General features: G+C 36.2%; 1 protein-coding gene and 1 pseudogene across 6 annotated transcripts in view; both read right to left on the bottom strand.

Moving 5' to 3' along the window:
- FAM13A (family with sequence similarity 13 member A) overlaps window positions 1–20,917 on the bottom strand; it is a 344,433-nt gene that overhangs the window by 126,111 nt on the left and 197,405 nt on the right. The window lies entirely within an intron of this gene.
- LOC143668526 (vitamin D 25-hydroxylase pseudogene) lies at window positions 8,226–9,146 on the bottom strand (annotated as a pseudogene).

Below are 20,917 nucleotides of genomic sequence, written 5' to 3'. Positions count from 1 at the left end.
TCAAGAAAGGCCGATGAAATTCAGGGCTTCTCTTTCAACTGGAAAAGCACAAGATGAACAGGGTGATGCCTGCTAGCCTTCTCTCCAGGCTTCTTGTTTCATCAAGCTCCCCTGGGGGCATTTTCCTTCATCATCTCCAAAGGTTTCTGGCTGTGAGGCTCTCCTGGTTCCTGTGGCTCTGTGGCTCTCTCCAAAATGTTTCCTCTTTTAAAGGATTCCAGTAAACTAATCAAGACCCATGTGGTATGGGTGGAGTCACATCTCCCTCTAATAAAAGGCTAATACCCACAATTAGGTGTGTCACATCTCTGTGAAGAAAATCTAACCAAGTCTCCAATTTACAGTACTGAATAGGGATTAAAAAATGGATCAGGATAAAAACATGGCTTTTCTAGGGCACACAATCCTTTCAAACTGGCACAGGAAGGGACAGAAAAAAAGGCTGAGAACCATTCAAATAAAGGATGTCATTTTCAGAAAGGTGTCCAAAAATATTTGCTACCAGTAAACAAAACACACACCAGTTTGCTATGAGTTTACAGTGCAATTCTCTCTTGTAGATTAAAGTATGATCTAACAGATTTTTGGTTAGGGCAATAAACAGGAAAAATATTACTTTTTAGTTCTCTTCGATTTCTGAAAGCATGGGCAACACATACAAGTGCCAAATGAATACCAGACATATTTGACTTCTCAGATTATATCTGAGGTTATACTCCCTCCAATCCCAGAAATAATCTCATATTCTCTTATTTCAGGTCATAAAGAATGTAAATAAAACCAATATGCTTTTTCCAGGGATGTGTCAGAATTGCAGGAAAAATACACCCTTTGGATCAATGTTATTTGTTACATTGGAAGGTTTTTCTAGTCTCTGGGACTTTTCTCATGCTTATTCCTTCATCTGAAATGACATCTGTTCATTGTTGGCCACTCACCAACTGCTTTGAAACCTAACCAAATCCCAACTTTGTCTGAGGTTGAGATAAGAATCTATTGCCCATGGAGTCTTCTCTAACCTCAGGTTTTAATGAAATTTTCCAGTTCTAAATTTCTATAACAATCTATACTTGTTTATAAATTGCCCGATACTTCAATCTTAGCTGTTTTATGTTTCTAGGTCATTTGGCCTTAACCAGATCTCGGAAGACAGAGATTAAAGCTTCCTCCTCTTCCTATTTCCCAACCCCCATCTTCTCTTCCTATTCCTCTTCGAGGGATATAAGGGGACCCATGCAATTACAGTGTGGCTGTTAGAGCTCCAGTTCTCATCTGTGGCCAATTTTGTCTGTGGCCAATTTTGGTTGCCAGAATGGGCATTGGGGAAGCTATTATAATCTAGCAGGTCAAGGCCAAGGATGCTGCTAAACACCCTACAATGCACAGGTCGGGCCCGACAACAAGAATTATTCAGCTCAAAAGGGCAACAGTGCAGAGATTTGAGATACCCTGCTTTAGAGAGAAGAGTAAAAACGTAACTTGCATTGAGGCAACGTCTCTCTTTATTTACTTTTCTTTAGGTTCCATCCTTTTTTTGCCATTGGTACATTAAGACATAATGGGCCAAGATGAGCCATAAATTTAGCAGAAATGAATGAAGGTAGCCAGTTAGGCCTGCCTTGTCTAGCAAGAGTAGCTAGTGGTTCTCTGAAATTCAGTGGAGTTCTGCTGGGCAGGGACTCCATGTGGGGAGTTAGGGTAGAAAGTTGTAGTATAATAAACAGAGGGAATGTCCCTGGAGAGACTGGCTGCAGCCTCCTTCATGAGGTAGTGGCTGCAGTAGGAAAATGGCTAAGGTTGTGGGAAACTGTCTAGGGTAACCAGCTTTCTCTTTCCACTGAAGACATGACTAACCATACACATCATCCACTCTGACATCCAGTAGTTTACAAAACACCTAGATTATTTTCATCATTGCTTCATTATAACTTTTGTCCATGAAGGGAAAACTATAAAAGTCTCAAAACTGTCTATGAAAACATTTTGCTCATCAGAATTCTGCCACTGGCTATTCAAGATAAGGATCTAGGTACATGTTGTGTGATTTATGTGTACAACTAAAACACAAACAATTCCAGGAATCTTAAAAAAGGGTACATTCCCAGACATGTATTTGCAGGTATAGAGTAGTTTAACTGTCTGAGAAACATTTTGAACTACCTTAGTGTTTAAAATGCCATGGGAATAAAAAAGAGAAGAATGTCCTTCGAGAATGTCTTATTAGGACATATTTTCTTAAATGCTGCTGCTGCTTCTGTTATAAACATTTATTAAGCAGTTACTCTGTACCAGACATGGTGTCAAGAGATTTACATAAATTAACCCATTTAATTTTCACAACAACCCAAGAAGTCAGAAACTATTACAGTTTCACAGATGAGGTAACTGGCACAGAGATTTTGAATCATTTGTCCAGGGAGTTAGTGAGAGAACTGCAGTCAGCACCCAGTCAGGCTTGAGTACCTGTACATGACCGCTACTCTGTGCATTTGGTTACATGGTAAACATTAGAATTGCAAGAGAAAACAGTGTTTTTCAACAGAAGGTATGCTACCTCCCATAATGTAACTCTTTTTATTTCTTTTGGCATTAGCAGTTGAAACTTTCTTTTTTTCAAATTTACCTCTGTGACATACACCGGACCATTGTAGAACACAGCCATAGGAAAACATCAGATATGAGAACAAAAATATATGAGTAAATGTGGTCATCATATTTATATTAAAATAGGAGAAAATGTAAGCATTCTAAATAGGCACATTACTGCAATACGTAAATTATGTTACATCCATATGATAAAGGATTATGCAGACATTAAAATGATACTGACAAAATTCTGTGAAATGCTTTTGTCATGAGAAAGATGAGCTCAGTTAGCAAGTAAAATGCATAAAGAGATAAGTATATACTCCAATGAAATGTGATTCATCACTGTACTTAAAATGCACTTGAATTAAATTTCAAAAGTAAAAAAAGTCATAATCAATATTAAATGTTTTAAAATACATCTTTAAAAACTGAACAAAGTACTCAGGACCAGAGAAAATCTGTGATATTCGGTATGGATTTACTCTAATAAATTGGTGCGACTGAATAAAAAAAAGAGGCATATAAAATAACATGCCTCAAATTTTCATCCACTGCCCTCATATAAATCTGTCACTATAATGGGGCAACAGTTACCCATAGGCAGAAGTCCTCTCTTCCATGGGAGAATGTAGGATAGGAATTAACTGCCCTGGAGGACTGAAACAAGAGAATGCTAGGACTAATTAGAAACAGGAGGGATTCTGTTTCCTGGAGGGTAAATCCTGCCCTTCTAAAATTCAGAGGTCCTTTTCCTTTTTGTAGGAGACATGGGTTCTCCCATTAACTCTAAGTTTCTTTCTAGAAAAGTAATGTGCATGTGAATCAACTATAGGGTAATGCATAATGTATAAATACAATATAGTATTATTAATAAATGACATTTTAAGGGTTAAGCACAATAAATGAATGTTTTGGTCTTAGAAGCTGCTGTGTTCACATTTTAAAACTATAAATTTATTCTTTTCTTGGACTCTATTTTCATCATAAGATATTTTGAGAGGTAGATAAAACATGTCTGAAAATTATATTCAAGGTCTAAATGATGAAGGAAGACTATGATAGAGGGAAGAAAGCAGCAAAGTTAATATGTTTTTTGCATTTTTTTAAATTAGAGAAGTAGGTTTACAGAAAAATCATGCCAAAAGTACACATACTGCCCTAATATTAACTTCTTGCATTAAAATGGTACATCTGATACAATTCATGAAAGAACATTTTTATAATTGTACTATTAACTATACTCCATGGTTTATAACAGGGTTCACAGTTTGTGTTGTATAATTTCATTTTTTTAAATGTTTACTCTAGTAACATATTATATATATCATAAAATTTCCTCTTTAACTACATTTAAATATATAATTCAGTGCTGATAATTATGTTCACAATGTTGTACTACTATCACCACTATCTATTACCAAACTTTATGATCAACCCAAACAGAAACTCTGTACAATTTAAGCATTAACTCCCCATTGCATACCCCTACCCTGTTTCATGGTACTCTATATTCCAGATTCTGACTATGAGTTTGCTTAATCTAATTATTTCCTATCAGTGAGGTCATACAATATTTGTACTTTTGTGCCTGGCTTATTTCACTCAACACAGTCTTCAAGGTTCATCCACGTTGTTGCACGTATCAGAACTTCATAATTTTCTACAGCTGAATAATATTCCAGTGTATGCATATTCTATATTTTATTTATTCATTTACTGGTTGATGTACAGTTGGGTCACTTCCATCTTTTAGCTACTGTTAGTAATGTCACTATGAGCATTGACATGCAAATACCTGTAGGTAGGGGTCCAACTTCTTTTTTTTTTTGCATACGGATGTCCAGTTTTTTTGCACTATTTGTTGAAGAGATCAATCTTTCCTTATTGAGTGGAGTTGGCACCTTGTCAAAAATGAGTTGCCCATAAATGGTTGCCCATAATGAGGCTTGATTTCTGAACTCTCAATTAAATTCCATTGGTCTATTTCTACCATTGTGCTAGCATCATGCTATTTTGATTACTATGGCTTGTGAGAAGCTTTAAGATCAGAGTGTGAGTCTTCCGACTTTGTACTTCTTTTTCAAGATGGCTTTGGCTATTCCAGGCTCCTTACCCTTCTATAGAAATGTGATGATCAGCTTTCCATTTCTGCAAAGAAGGCTACTGGAATTTTGATTGGGATTACACTGAATCTGTAAATTGCTTTGGATAGAACTGACATCTTAACAATATTTAAACTTCCAATCCACGAACATGGAATTTTCTGCATATAAGTTCTTTATATCCTTGGCTAGATTTATTCTTATAAATTTGATTCTTTTAGTTGCTATTGTAAAAGGAATTTTTTTCCTTGATTTCTCCTTCAGATTGTGTGTTACTAGTTTATAGAAACACTACTCATTTTTGCATGGTGATCTTGTACCTTGCCGCTTTGTTGCATTCATTTATTCCAGAAACTCTGCTGTGGCAAATTAACTTTTTTTTGCATTCTTTTTTTAATGCAATTTAATGTGAGATATTCATATACTATATAATCATCCAAAGTGTATAATCAGTGGTTCATAGTATCATCATATGGTTGTGCATTCATCACCATAACCACTTTTTGAACATTTTCATTACTCCAAAAAAAAATGAGAATAAAAATAAAAATACAAAAGACCCAAAACATCCCATACACCATATTCTCCCCCTATTATTTATTTTTTGTCTTTAATTTTTCTCATCTGTTCTTATTCTAGTTAAAGGTATTGGCAGCCACAAGGATTTCACAATCACACAGTCACACTGTGAAAATATATAGTTATACAATTATCTTTAAGAATCAAGTCTATTGGATTAAAGCTTGACAGTTTCAGGTATTTCCTTCTAGCTATTCTAACACACTAAATACTAAAAAAGGGATATCTATATACTGCATCAGAATAATGTCTAGAATGACATCTAGAGACTTTTTGAAATCTCTTGGTCACTGAAACTATTTTGTTTCATTTCTCTTACCCTTTTTGGTAAAGAAGGCATTCACAATCCCAAGATGCCAGGTCCAGATTCATCCCAGGAGTCATGTCCCATGTTGTCAGGGAGACTCACACCCTGGGAGTCATGTCCCATGGAGAGGGAAGGGCAGTGAGTTTCCCTGGAGAGTTGGCTTAGAGAGAGAGGCCACATCTGAGCTACAAAAGTTTCTGTGGGGGTGACTCAGGCATAATTATAAGTAGGATTAGCTTCTCCTTTTCAGGAATAAGTTTCATTAGTGCAAGCCCCAAGATCAAAGGCTTCGCCTATTAAATTGGTAGTACTCAATGCTTGCAAGAACATCAGGAATTCCCCAGGTGGGCAAGTTTAACATTGCCACATTTACCCCCTGTCTCTCAAGGGGACTATGCAAATATTTATTTTCTGCTCAGACTACTCGGGGATGCATCGAGTCATCACAGTAACGTGTACAAACCAATAAGACTGCACTCCCTAATCTGGTTTTCATGTAATTATGGTATTCAAATAAACTGACTATACAGGTTAAATTAGTGTGCTACAGACAAATACAAATTTTGCACCAAATAAGCATGTCTTTCTTTTGTTTCACACAGAAGTTGAAGTTTCAAAACACAGTCATTATCAACTTTTACCCTTTAGTCTGATTTACTGTAGTCCTAACTAGATCAGCTTCATTCATATTTCTAACTGGTCTGATCTCTTTTTCAACTTTTTTGACAGTTGCTGTATAGGGTAATGCTGACTTTCATAGCTGCAGAAATCTGGCTCTGAGTCTCACATATCAGACACATACCTGAAATTCCAGGGAATGAACAGATTATATACAACAAGCTCAGCAACTCAAAATTTAGAAATAATAGTTACAACTCAGGATGTGACTGCTGAAGAGCTTACGATCTAGGAACCTTTACAATAAGCCTTCCCCTGATAACCTATGCTCTCAAATTCAATTTTCAGGGTTTTCACATTACAGTTAGTCCATATCAGTGAGGTGTTACAATATGTGTCTTTTCATGTCTGGCTTATTTCACTCAACATTCTGTCCTCAAGGTTCATCCACCTATGCACATGCCTTGCAACTTCATTTCTTCTTGCAGCTGCTCAATATTTCATTGTATGTACACACTACAGTTTGCCCTTTCAGACCATTGTTTTCTAATTGATTGTTGAACTTTCTCGTCTATATTTTTATAATATTAGGGGGATTAACCCCTTGTTTGTAATAAGACATATATTTTTTTCCAATTTATTTCTGCTTATGATCTTGCTTGCCTGGCAGAGATTTTGGTTGTTTTTATACAGTAAAATGTATCAATCTTTTTCTTTTTTTTTGGCTGCTGGATTTTGAGTTATAGTTAGAAGCGTCTTCATTCCAAAATTACAGAGGAATTCACCTGGGGTTTCTTCTAGTACTTTGATGGTTTCACATTATGCATTTAAACTTTTGATCTATTTGGAGTGTATCTAGGCATATGGTGTGTGATATGGATTTGAAGTTTTAACAGTTTTCCAAATGACTATAGTAGTCCCAATATCATTAAAAATCCATCTTTGCTCCACTGATCTGATATTCCTACTTGGATCTATTCCTAGACTTCTTTTTTCATTCCACTTTTCTGTCTATTCATGCTATTATCACAGTTTTTAATTATTCAAGCTTTATAGTTTACTTCAATGACTGATGGGACAAACATCACACATGGATATTCTTTTTCAGAGTTTTTGTGGCTGTTGTTACTTGTTTGCTTTTTCATGTGAATTTTAGAAACAACTTGTCTAGTTCAAGGGAAAAATACAACCTATTGACATTTTTATTAGGAACACATTAAATTTATATATTAAACTAGATGGAACTGATATCTTTATAAGAACATGGTAACTGTCCATTTGTTCAAGACTCCTTTTGGGGCCTTTAGGTATATTTTAATGTATTGCCCATTTATCTTTTCTAAATTCTTGTTATATTTATTTTTCATATTTTATTTTTATTAACATTGAGAAATGGTACTTTCTCTTCCATACAGCTTCTACTGGTTACTGTTTCTTGATTTTTTTTTTGTATTTTAGTTTTATATACTGTTACATTACTAAAGTATCTTACCTTATTGAATTACCTTTCTTTCTACTGATTCTCATGTATTTGCCACCATGCCTAAACACTGTTGTAGTACAAATTAATTTGGGTTCTAATTTCTTTTTTAATTCTCTGTTGAGCTGTGCTGGTACCTGTCCAGAAGGGAGCTGGCAACTGGAACCAAAACACTCCAGAACAGAAGCAAAATATATTCAAGAAGGCATGAGAGGAACCTGGTGTTAGATAAGAGGCTGAAAAATCCAGCCTGGTTTAGGACAACCTTGGCCCTTCTTAGCATCTTAGGCAATACCTGTCATTTGCACCAGTGTTTTCCTTGACTGAAGAATTCTACCTTAGAAATCATAAAAACTTGGAAAAAAAAAAGCTTGGCTAATGCTCTGTATTGCTTTAGTCTAGTTATTAAAGATGGGTCTATGCTCTTTTGATTTTATGATACTATAATTTGTGTACACACACACACACACACACACTGATTAGACTAAACAAGTTTCAGGGGTGAGGCAAAAATACAGACAGCCTTGCTCCCCAAAATATCTATGCACATTCAGTGTCTTTCAGCACAGGTAAGACAAGACTGGGGTTGCAATGTCATGCCTACCTTGGGATTGAGATTTGGCACTAGTTCATGTGGAAAATACAAGTGAAACTGCTGAAGCAATGTGGTAAAAACCAAGAACATTTCCATCTGAGCCAGCTGTTCTCCAAGAGAACAATGTTAGGATAAAGAGCCATTGAAAGAACCACCCATTGTAGCATACTGGTTATAGTTCCAGTTCCAGCAATAATGAGTTCACCTACAGAGAAAACCAGTTTTCTCCAGTCTTTGGAGAAAGCAGATGATGGGTCATTTTTACTTTGATCCATCTCATCTAAATAAGCACCAACAAAATGTTGTGGTAATTGCTGAGGCTTTTTGTTAATTGAAACCTTTTCAGTAAGCCTGGAGAGAAAATCATAGACCACAGCTGCATTTTTAAATAGCTGCTAATGATTTCCAAAAGGTAGCATGCCGATCCATGGAAAGGTATTATACAGGAAGACACAGGCATTGACAGCCAGTTTTACGTTTTCACTAAATAAATCAATTGTGCTGAAAATCAGTGTCTTCATATGTGAACTATTCTCCAAAAATGATCAAATTGGTTATGCTTTAAACAGCATTTGTTATTACCAGTTAAAGGTCAAATGATCTACCTTTTTATGTTTCAATAGTATCGATGAAATATTTGCTTTTTTCTAAGACTTTAGATTTACAAACTTTTGGTCATATCCAAAATAGCAAAAGCTGTTTACAGCTAATCTTCTGCGCTCAGCCCATCCTGGGCCACATCTGGGGTTGAGTAAGCCTCACCATATCTTTGGCTCTGCCTCATCATGTAGACATGGGGAAGCCCAGCAGAGGTGCCAGAGAGTAGATGTTGTTGAAAAATGGCAGCCCCAGAGGCCCAAAGTTAACTTTCAACATTTAGACTTTCTAAATAAAATTCACTACCTCATTATCCTTGACCTTTTCTCTCTATTCCACTGTTACTTATAAAGAAGCAGGCAAAGCCTCTTTCCTTTTCTTCACACTCATTACACTCCTAATGCTTCATAAGAAGAAATGAGGAAGTAAAATAGAATAGAGATGTTTTAGTTAAAAGAACTAAAAAATCCTTCTAAATCAGAAAAAACAACTTTGTTTTTGCTCAAAAATGTTTACTTTTGCTCTTCAAAAAAATGAGGATTGGTTGCTAACAGTACTGCAATTCTCCCAATAAATAATTTGATAAATGTATTATGTGCTGGCTTCAGTGCTAGCTAGCTAATAGAGCCTCAAAAATTTTTTTTCTGAGAGTTATTAGCATGCTTAAAGGAACTTTGGAGGGAAGTTTCTTGCATATATCTTTATTTATTTATTTTTTAATAAAAATAGGTCAATGTTAAACAAAGGTAAACTAATTAAATTTCTTCTTGATAAAAGTTTTACAGCAAATCTGTACATCAGTAGAAATTCTATTTAACTTAGTTGTTTAGAAAAATTACTCATATATAAAAGGACAGAATTTCATAATTTTTAAAAAGTTCATCCAAATATAAGAATGACAGAAAGTTATGGTGCCCACGTCACTCATAGCTTCATAGTGTAACCCAAGCAAATAAACACATTAGCACTTTGTTTTCCTCAATTATTTTCTGTTCCCTTCCCGCCCCAAATTGTGCAAAATATCAGTGCCATGACAGCAGAGATTTTTATCTGTCTTGTTAAATGGTGTAACCTAGCCTCCAAAAACAGCCTCCAGCAAACAGTAAGCTATTTTAAATAACTGCTTAATGAATGAATGAATGAATGAGCAAATGGACTAAAGGATGCCATCTACAGTTTTCCTAGAAACAATTAAAATGGTTTATTTATTTATAACATAAAGCATATTAATACTATTTTATAAACACTAGTCTTATTTTAGAAGATTTATTTATATTCAGTCTTAAAAATCAATAAATCAATTTAAAAACAGCTATGGTATAGGAATGGAAAGAATGTGAATTTATAAAGCACAGGAATTATAAATGTAAGATCATAGGTCAGGAGGATGGGCCACAGTGGCTCAGCAAGCAGAATTCTCGCCTGCCATGCCAAAGACCCAGGTTCGATTCCTGGTGTCTGCCCATGCAAAAAAAAACAAAACAGAACAAAACAAAAAGATCATAGGTCAGGAAACTGAACTTAGCTTGGCTATGTGGCTGCATGGTAGATCCATCTGTTTTGGGACTCTGGCTCAAGAACGCCTCACCTCTTAGAAGCTACTCAAAGGTAAATCTGTACATGGCATTACAGTGAGGTCTCATTAATTGTGACATGATTCCATCTACTATTTTACAAAGTTACTTGTCAATTTCCTGACTTCATGTCTTTTTTCAGGAAAAGATTCAGGCAAAAATTTTATTCTAAGTTGTTTAGGAACTTAGATAAAAGGCTTTCACAAATTTTCATTCTATTAATATAAAATTTTGCTTAAAAAAAGTTGAACATTTACCTTTAAGTTTGTCACCTAATCTTAAATGAAATCTTTGGCTTCAAGTTCTTGATAATTTAGAAGATGGGAGTACACAGATTGCTGGGCGACGAGTTCTTAAAATAAGGTGTTCTTTGAAATCCTGCTGCCAAGTGATGCAGCTAAAACTAGATGGAATGTCATTAAGTATTGATTCTATGCAGGGATGCATATTAGGATATCTTTTTGAGATTTAAGAAAGTACAGGCACTTAAATTCATCCCACCACTCCATTTTGAGTCTTAGGTAATATTTCAGAGATGGAGTCTAGGCAGGTGAAGTTTTAAAAAATCTTTAGAATAATGTATGCTGCATATTCAAAGTTTATAAGTTTATCAAGAAGTAAATAATACCTCCTGGGGGGGTTTGAAAAAAACTGTTAAAATACAAATAAGCTTAACACTAAACATTTGAATTGTTTTTCATAGTTGGTCATACGAGTTTCATGTTTATGCATGAAAACTTATGAGGAAAATTAAGAAATTAAATGATTATTTTAGAACCATTCAATTTTAGAATTGAAGAGGGATCCACTCCAACCTCATTTCAAAAATGAAGTTCAGTAGGAGACCCAGGTTCAATTCCCGGTGCCTGCCCATGTTTAAAAAAAAACGAAGTTCAGAGGTAGAGAGAGCTGAACCGATTTGTCTAACATCGTACAATTAGATAGTAGGAAAACTGGTTTATAAAACCCTTTTCTCCTGACCAAGACATGAAAAGCAAAGTAATAAGCTATAAAATCCAGAGCAAACTGAATTAATAATAATAGTCCAAGGAGAACTTCTCTGGCCCCTAAGGAAAGCAGATGGTACAGTAGCAATCTCTAGAATGATTACAATGAAGACCACAGGGCAGGGATGGTGGAGTTTGTAAACAGAAGGACCCAGGATCTCTAGCAACCTCCATGACTTATCTCTAGCCCTGGTCTGATGATAAATAGGTTTCTTTTACTTGAGAGAAATACATTTCTGTCTTATTTAAGTTAACATTTCTTGGAGTTTTATATTATATGTAAGATAACCTAATCTTAACTAATGTAGGATTTTTCTCAAGTATCACTGTATCAGATGCATATAATAAAGAGCAGAATTCTTCTTAGCACATCCCTGCATCTGTCTGAACCTATATTATTTATCTCAATTGCACCTACACTCACCTGACACATTGAATATTTACTTATGTTTGTCTTTTCCCCCTAGCTAGAATGCAAATTCCAAGAAGGAGGAACTTTGTTTGGTTTACTGTTGTGAACATGGCAGGATAGAGAAAGTGCCAAGGAAAGGTATGCTTCTCATCGTAAGGAAGAGACTTTGGCTTAAAACACAGCATAGGTGTTTTACTTTTATTGATCAAAATTTAGTCATATGGTGATAGAAGCTGCCAGGGAAACTAGGAAAGTGGTCTTACCCCTGTGCAGCAATGTACACAGCTAAAATTGTGTTCTCTCAATTGCAAAGAAGAAATAGAAAATGGATATTGGGGGGCCACTGGCAGTCTCAGTCACTTAAATGAAGTATAGAGTGCCTCAGGAGGATATCTGGGAAGACAATCCAAATAAAGAAGAACAATGCAAAGGTCCAATGCAATTAAGTTATTGTATCTGGAGTTGAATGAGAGGAAAATGCCAAGATGAGGTAAGTAAAATAGCAGGAAGCACAGATCATGTAGCCCTGCAGGCATTTTAAAGATTTTGGCTTTTACCCCAAGGGAATCAGAAATTAGAGAATCTTGAACAGAGAAATGACAGGATCAGACTTTCATTATTAAAGGATCATTACTGCCACTGAGAAGAGACTGTAGAGGGAGTAGAGTGGATGGAAGGAGACCAGCCAGAAGTTACTTAGGTGCTGGGAGCTTGTACAAGGGGAGATGATGAGACGAGGTCAGATTTTGCATGTATTTTGAAGGTGAAAGCAACAGCATTTGCTGATGTCTTCGACAGTAGATGTGGAGCAGATAGGTATCAAGAATGAGTACAAAGTTTTTGGGTTGAGCAAACGAAGGATGGAACTGCCACTGATGGAGCTGAGAAACTTAGCAGGAGGTGCAGATTTTGGAGAGGAAATCAGTAGTCTAGCTTTAGACATGCTAAGCTTGAGATACAACATAAGATACCCAAGGGAGGATATCAGGTAGGCAGTTGGATTTGAGTAGAGAGGCTTGAACTCAAATACAAATTTGGGGGTCTTCCATATGTACATGCTAATTTAAATTAAGTGGCTAGAAGACACCACCTAGAAAGTGAATCTATATAGAAGAGAGAACTAAGAACTGATTGCCAAAGCACTCTAACATTTAGAAATTAGAAAGAGAAAACCCAGTTAATGAGTCAAAAAGAGAGTAGACAGTGAGGTAAAGACAAAATCAAGAGAGTGTCCTGAAAAGTAAATGAAGAAAGTATTTCACGAAGGAAGGAATAAATACAGAATTACTAGAGGACGCAGCAATTACACGTCTTGGTATGTATGCAAGAAAAATGAAAACATATTGTTCTAGTTTGCTAGCTGTCAGAATGCAATATACCAGAAACAGAACAACTTTTAAGAAGGGGAATTTATTAAATTGCAAGTTTACAGTTCTAGGTTGTGAAAATGTCCAAATTAAAGCAAGTCTATAGAAATGTCCTACAGTAAGGCATCCAGGGAAAGACACCTTGGTTCCAAAAGGCTGATGACATTCAGGGTTTCTCTCTCAACTGGAAAGGCATATGGTGAACATGATGACATCTGCTAGCTTTCTCTCCCAGCTTCTTGTTTCATGAAACTCCCCGAGGGGCATTTTCCTTCTTCATCTCCAAAGGTCTCTAGCTGCGTGGGCTCTTGTGGGCTTGTGGGTCAGTTGTTCTTGGTGCTCTTTCCAAAATGTTTCCTCATTTAAAGGATACCAGTAAACTAATCAAGACTCAGGAATGGGGGGAGTCACATCTCCCTCAAATCAAAGCTTAATACCCACAATTGAGTGTGTCACATCTCTGTAGAGATAATCTAATCAAGTTTCCAACCTATAGTTCTGAATAGGGATTAAAAGAAATGGCTGTCTCTGCAAGATGGATCAGGATTAAAATGTGGCTTTTCTAGGGCACATAATCCTTCCAAACTGGCACACATATGTTCACACAAAGACTTGTGCATAAATGTTCCTAGCAGCATTATTTATAATAGCCAAAAGTGGTAAAAAAACTCCAATGTTCATCAACTGATGACTGGATAAACAAAATGTGGTATATCTATACCAAGGGAATATTATTCCATCATAATAAAAAGGAATAAAGTTCTGATGCATGCTACAATATGAGTGAACCTTGAAAACATTACGCTAAGTAAAAGAAGTCAGTAACAAAAGGAAACACATTGTACAATTCCATTTATATGAAATTTCCTGAAAAGGCAAAACCATAGTTACATAGAATAGATTAGTAAGTGCTGGGGGGTAGGAGTGGTAAGAGGGAATGGAGAGTTACTGCTAATGGGTATGGGGGCTTCTTTTCGGAATGATGATGAAATGTTCTGGAATTAGAGTGTGGTGATGGATGTATAACTCTATGAATACAATAAAATCCCTGAATTGTAAATTTAAAGGGTGAACTTTATGGTATATGAATTATCTCAATACAGATAATATATTTTTAAAAAAAGGGGGGGGGAAGGAAGGAGTGATCAAGTGTGTCAAATGCTGCTGACTGGGTGAATAAGACAAAAAGTGAGAACAGACCACTGAATTTGGCAATCTGGTGATCCTGACAAGTGCTTTCCATTTCATAGTGGGGACTAATTACAGTGAGTTCTAGAGAAAATAGAGGACGTAAAAACGTCAAGCTTTTATACATCTTTTGAGAATTTCTGTGAAGTTTTGTTGTGTCAAAAATACTAGAGGAATGGAGTGACTGCTAAAGGGGACTATGGGATCATGGGAGAGAGGTTTTTTTTTTAATAGGATGGTATACATTAGAGTATACTTATATGCTAATGGGAATGATTCAGCAGATGGATGAAAAGCTGATGACTGAGGAGAGGGAGGAGAGAATCTGGAGAGCAGGGTTCTTGTGCAGGTCAGAGGGGATGGGGTCTGGTACAATGTGGGGGCTGATCCCAGAAGCCAGCATGGCACATCCACTGTGACTGGAATGAAGGAAAGACCATGGCAGAGATGCAGGTGGCGGGTGGACATGAGGCTCGAAACAGGCTTTCTCGTAAAGTTCTCAGTCATCTAAGAGAGAAGGGGAAAAGGAGGGGGTGTTGGAAGTTTAAGGACCAAGGAGAAGGTATGTAACAGTTGTTTAAAAGAGGGAAAAAATGAAAGAATTGGGAAGAAGATTGTAGCAGGCAGCGTGAAGGGCCCAGCTGAGGTTGGTATCCAAGTACTTAAAGTGAGACATATCAGGTTGGCCATGTGGGTTTCTTCAACTACATTCAGCTGCTGGGATAGGCAAGGAGTAGGTAGATTGTTGGTTTTAGACAGGGCTAGAATTTTTAAGGTGACAGATATTAGCTTCTTTATTGTTGTAATTGTTTGTTTACATGCTGTCGTCCTTACTAGATTAAGAAATCCCTAAGCGTATGCCTTCCTCATTTTTGTCTCCCCTACCCATCATAAGTCTTTGAGTGTAAGTGGTGATGAAAGAATTTAAGTATGTTTTCCTTATAACGACAATTTTATTAATTACCTTGCTGGTAATTTCCTCCAAAACATGTAGCTGATGAATTAGTTAGATAAAAATATTTATAACTTTTATATTATAAAACTATTTATAATCAATTTTTCCCCTACAGTATTTTTGTATTTAAATGGAGAAAATAATATGTGCAAAATGCAATTTCATTCCACTTTCCGAGCACTAATCAAACATTAAAACTTTTTTTGAAAACGCCATTCATGAGTTCTTAAAAATTTTACCTCATTTTTCTAAGCATAAATATAGAAGAAAAAAGATAAAGATAAAGTAGCCCAGGTTTCTCCACAAAATAAGTAGTAGTTCCCCAGGGAAAGATAAATATGATCCAAGATTCCATGCTGTTAAGACTTCTTATATTGTTCAGCAGTAGCTTAACTGCTTCTTCTGGAAATTATTCCTTCCAGAAATTTTCTTTCTTTTGTGACTGTGGATAGTGAAGGAGCTCTTACTATTATCTGGTGGTGTGTTTGACTTTTTATGACAAAGTCATAAATGAAGGTACTTTTTTACAGGGGGGAAAACATCTCCCACATCAATAATACTGTAGGGGTATTGCATTTAAATCTCTTTCTGAAGGTGCTGTTTTGGGGAACTGGACAGTACATTTGTATTTGTAAGCATTTGTCAATGTGTGTTGTCAGCATGATTGCCAAAAAATGATTAAAGGGACAAAATAAAATCTATTTATAAAACCAAGATTTCTTTTAATGTAGTCCTTACTATAAACAAGGAAGGCTGATGGAATGTTTGCACTCTTGTGCCAAACTCTGAAACTAATGAATCCTCAGGCACAGAGCCAGTGAATTTCCTCCACTCGGCCCTGCTCAATGTAACAAAGCCATGAGTTGTTGCCAGTCATTTCAGATTTTAGTAAAATACATTTTTTTTTATTTATACCTAGAAAGAAACTGGCTTTAAATATTATCTCTGCCTGTTGTAAACTACAGGATTTTGGGCAAGCCCTGTAAATTCTTTGAAGCTGAAAAGGCTCACCTGGATAATAAAAACAAATACCTCATATCATGTTATAAAAAATTAAGTGAGATAATTCATGTAATTGGATTATAGTAGGTTCACAATAAATGAGAGAAGTGATAAGTATTAATTTTTTAAGCTTTTTTTATTGTATAAGATAACATATACACAAAGCAAAGAAATAAGAAAGCAATGGTTTTCAAAACACTCTTCAACAAGTGGTTACAGGACAGATCCCAGAGTTTGTCATGGACTACCATGCGATCCTCTCAGATTTTCCCTTCTAGCTGCTCCAGAATATAGGAGGCTAGAGGGCTTAAATATTTTTTTATCATCACAATTGCTTTGTTTCCTTCTTTTTTAGTGAAAAATAACATATTCATAAAAAAGCTATAAATTTCAAAGCACAGCATCACAATTAGTGGTAGAACATATTTCAAACTTTGACACGGGTTACAATTTCACAACTTTAGGTTTTTACTTCTAGCTGCTCTAAAATACCAGAGACTAAAAGAGATACCAATTCAATGATTCAGCATTCATATTCAATTGTTAAATCCTATCTTCAAGTATAACTCCACCATCACCTTTGATCTTTCTATACCTCTCTTCAGGGGTGTTTAGGCTATGGCAATTCTACATTTTTTTTATATTGGAAGGGTCTATCATTAATATGGGGTAGGGAGATGGAACTATCTGATATTCTGGAGAGGCTGGGCTAGGTTTCAGGACTTATCTGGACCAGGGACACATCTGAAGGTTGTAGATTTCTGGAAAGTAGCTTTAGTGCATAGAACCTTCACGGATTCTTATATATTGCCCTAGGTGTTCTTTAGGATTGGCTGGAATGTTTTTGGTTGGGGGTTGGCAGGTTATGATAGGTAGCAAGGTCTAACTGAAGCTTGTATAGGCGCAACCTCCTGAGAAGCCTCTCGACTCTATTTGAACTCTCTCTGCCACTGGTATTTTATTAATTACACTTCTTTCCCCCCTTTTAGTCAGCATGTAATTATTGATCCCATGGTGCCAGGTCTGGATTAATCCCTGGGAGTCCTCTCCCATGTCGTCAGGGAGACTTTCACCCCAGGATGTCATGACCCACATAGTGGGGAGGGCAATGATTTCACTTGCAGAGTTGGGCTTAGAGAGACTGAGGCCACATCTGAGCAACAACAGAAGTAACTCTTAGGCATGCCAACAGGTAGTCTAAACTTCTCCACTACCTACATAAGTTTCACAAGAGTAAGCCTCATGATCGAGGATATGACTTATCGATTTAGGTGTCCCTAAAATTTGACATAGTATCAGGGGATTCCCTGATGGGAAGGTTTAATAGTTACATATTCTTTCTCCCCTCCCTAAGGAGACTTTGCCAATACTTTTTGATTAGCTGCTTAATATACTCTAGGATGTATCCAGACATTACAATAATCTGTACAGGATTAAAGGGCTTCTTTCTTATTCTGTGCTTCCTGTGTTTCAGTTGTTCAAATGAGCTATACAGATAGGTTGAATTAGATTATGCACTACAGAAAATTTCAGTTCCAGACCAAATAACCCTTTCTTCATTGGTCTCAAAGAGTGCATGTGGTTCTAAAATACAGACACTGTCTTCCTTATCCCTATGTTCTGAATTACTTCAACCCCAACCTGTTTAGCTTCGTTCTTATCTCTAAATATCAGGTTATATATATAAAACAGCCTCTCAAAATCCAGAAATATAATAATCACCACTCTGGACTTAATGTGTTTGCTCTAACAGTTTACAATCTAGGCCCCTATTTTCTTATAAGCATTTTCTAAAGGTGACCACACCATTCTCGTTCTTTTGTTTCTGGCTTATTTTGTCTCACCAAATGTCCCACATGTTCATTCACATCGTTGCATGCCTCATGACATCGTTCCTTTTTGTAGAAGCACAACCTTTGTTCATAAGTATACACCATCGTTTGCCAATCTAATTCTTTGTCAGTGCATCCTTCATCTACCTGCCTTCATTGGGCATCATGTAGAGGCCCAAAGTCTATAGTCCGTCAACATTCTCAATTTCAGATAATTCCATTATTCCCAAGAGACAGAAAACCAATAAACACACCCTTACCAAATAGGAAATCTAAACCTCCTCTTAACTCTTGTCCCTCCCCTCATTATTTACCTCTGCAGTTGCTGTGGCAGTGCTGATGGTTTCCTTTTGAACATGGCTCAAAACAGGCAATAGCAGTTTCCCCCTGTACTCTGGATTTAAACACTCTTTGTACAAGAATCATATCTTTGAAGTAATTCTTGTGAGAACTAATTCATATCTCTAGTGTTAAGCAGGGGGACACATAGGCCTATACAATCCCTTTCAATCTTGTTCATCTTCAGTATGGTACTATTACTTCTAGACCCACTAGAGAACCACTTTCACTCCTATATATTCCCTTACATTGGAGTTCAACGGTTCACCCATCTCTAGCTTCTATGCATCTCTAAGTCCCCTACATTCTATATTATAAGCCTCTGATTACACCTTTATGCTGGTCATAAAAATGGAATCATACAGTATCTATCCTTTTGTGTCTGGTTATTTTCACTCAGCATTATGTCTTCAAGGCTCATCCATCTTTTCATGTGCTTCAGGATATCATTTAGTCTTACTGCTACATAATATTCCATCTACTTATATAACACATTTTGTTGGTCCACTCATCTGTTGATGGGCATTTGGTTTGATTCCATCTTTTGGCGATTGTGAATAATGCTGCTATGAACATCAGAATGCAAATGTTTGTTTGTGTGTTGTTCTCTGCTCTTCTGACTATATATCAAGTAGTGCTATTGCTGGGTCATAGGGCAACTCAATATTTAGATTCCTAAGGAACTGCCAAACAGTCTTCCATAGTGGCTGCACCATTATACATTCCTACCATCAATGCATAAGTGTTTCAGTTTCTCCACATCCTCTCCAACATTTATAGTTTCCTGTTTGTTTATTAGCCATTCTTATAGGTGTAGTCTTGATCTGCATTTCCCTTATAGCTAGTGAAAATGAGCATCTTTTCATGTGCTTTTGAGTCATCTGTATTTGCTCTTCAGAAAAATTCCTATTCAAATCTTTAGCTCATTTTATAATTGGGCTATTTATTCTTTTGTTGTTGAGTTGTAAAATTTCTTTGTATATATAGGAAATCAAACCTTTGTCTGATATGTGATTTCCAAATATTTTCTCTCATCGAGTTGGCTGCTTCTTCACCTTTTTGACGAAGTCTTTTGAAGTACAGAAGCATTTGATTTTGAAGAGTTCCCATTTATCTATTTTGCTTGTGTTTTGGGTATACAGTTCAGGAAGCTACCTCCTATTACTAGGTCTTGAAGATGTTTCCCTACATTTTATTCCAGAAACTTTATGGTGCTACTTCTTATTTTTGGGTGTTTGATCCACTTTAGTTAATTTTTGTGTAGGGTGTAAGATACAGATACTCTTTCATTCTCTTGGGTATTGATATCCAGTTCTTCCATGCTCAATTATTGAAAAGACTATTTTGTCCCAGTTCAGAGGATTTGGGGGCCTTGTCAAAAATCAGTTGACCATGGATTTGGTGGTTTATTTCCACACTCTTGATTTGATTCCATTGGTCAATGCTTCTATCTCTGTGCCAGTACCATGCTGTTTTGATCACTGTGGCTTTATAAAAGGTTATAAAGTTAGGTAGTGTTAATACCCCCACTTCATTCTTCTTTTTTAGGATGCTTTTAGCTATTAGGAGTCTCTTCCCTTCCAGGTGAATTTGGTAGTTAGCTTTTCCAAATCTTCAAAGTAGGTTGTTGGAATTTTGATTGGTACTGTGTTGAATTTGTAGATCAATTTGGGGAGTATTTATATCTTAACTATATTTAGTCTTCCTATCCATGATCAAGGAATGTCTTTCTACCTATTTTGATCTCCTTTGATTTCTTTTAGCAATATTATGTAGTTTTCTGTGTACATGGAACTTATGTCTCTAGTTAAGTACAATCAAAGTACTTGTTTCTTTTAGTTGCTATTTTGAATGGATTTTTTTCCCTTAACTACTCCTCAGCTAGGTCATTGCTTGTGTATAGAAATATTACTAATTTTTGCACATTAATTTTATATCCTGCCACCTTGCTGAATTTGTTGATTTGTTCTTTTTTCTTTTTTTTCCAGCCAGCAGAACTCCTTTTAATATTTCTTGTAGGGCTGGTCTCTTGTTGACATTTTCTTTCAGGACTTCTTTGTGAAAACTTTAATCTCTCCTTCAGTTTTGAAGGATAATTTGTCTGGGTACAGAATTCTTGGCTGGAAGTCTTTCTCTTTCAGGATCTTGAATATATCATGCCACTGCCTTCTCGCTTCCAGGGTGCTAATTGAGTAGTCTGAACTCAGTCTTATTTGATTTTCCTTGTATATAGTAGATTGTTTTTCTCTTGCTGCTTTCAGGATTTTCTGCTTCTCTTTAACATTTGACAGACTGATTAGCATGTGCCTTGGGAAGGCCTATTTGGATTTATTCTGTTTGTAGTTCTTTGGGCTTCTTTGACTTGTATATTTAT

The sequence above is a fragment of the Tamandua tetradactyla genome, chromosome 24 (genome assembly GCF_023851605.1).
Source record: "Tamandua tetradactyla isolate mTamTet1 chromosome 24, mTamTet1.pri, whole genome shotgun sequence".
Classification (NCBI taxonomy): domain Eukaryota; kingdom Metazoa; phylum Chordata; class Mammalia; order Pilosa; family Myrmecophagidae; genus Tamandua; species Tamandua tetradactyla.
This window is presented reverse-complemented; position numbering and strand designations above follow the sequence as displayed.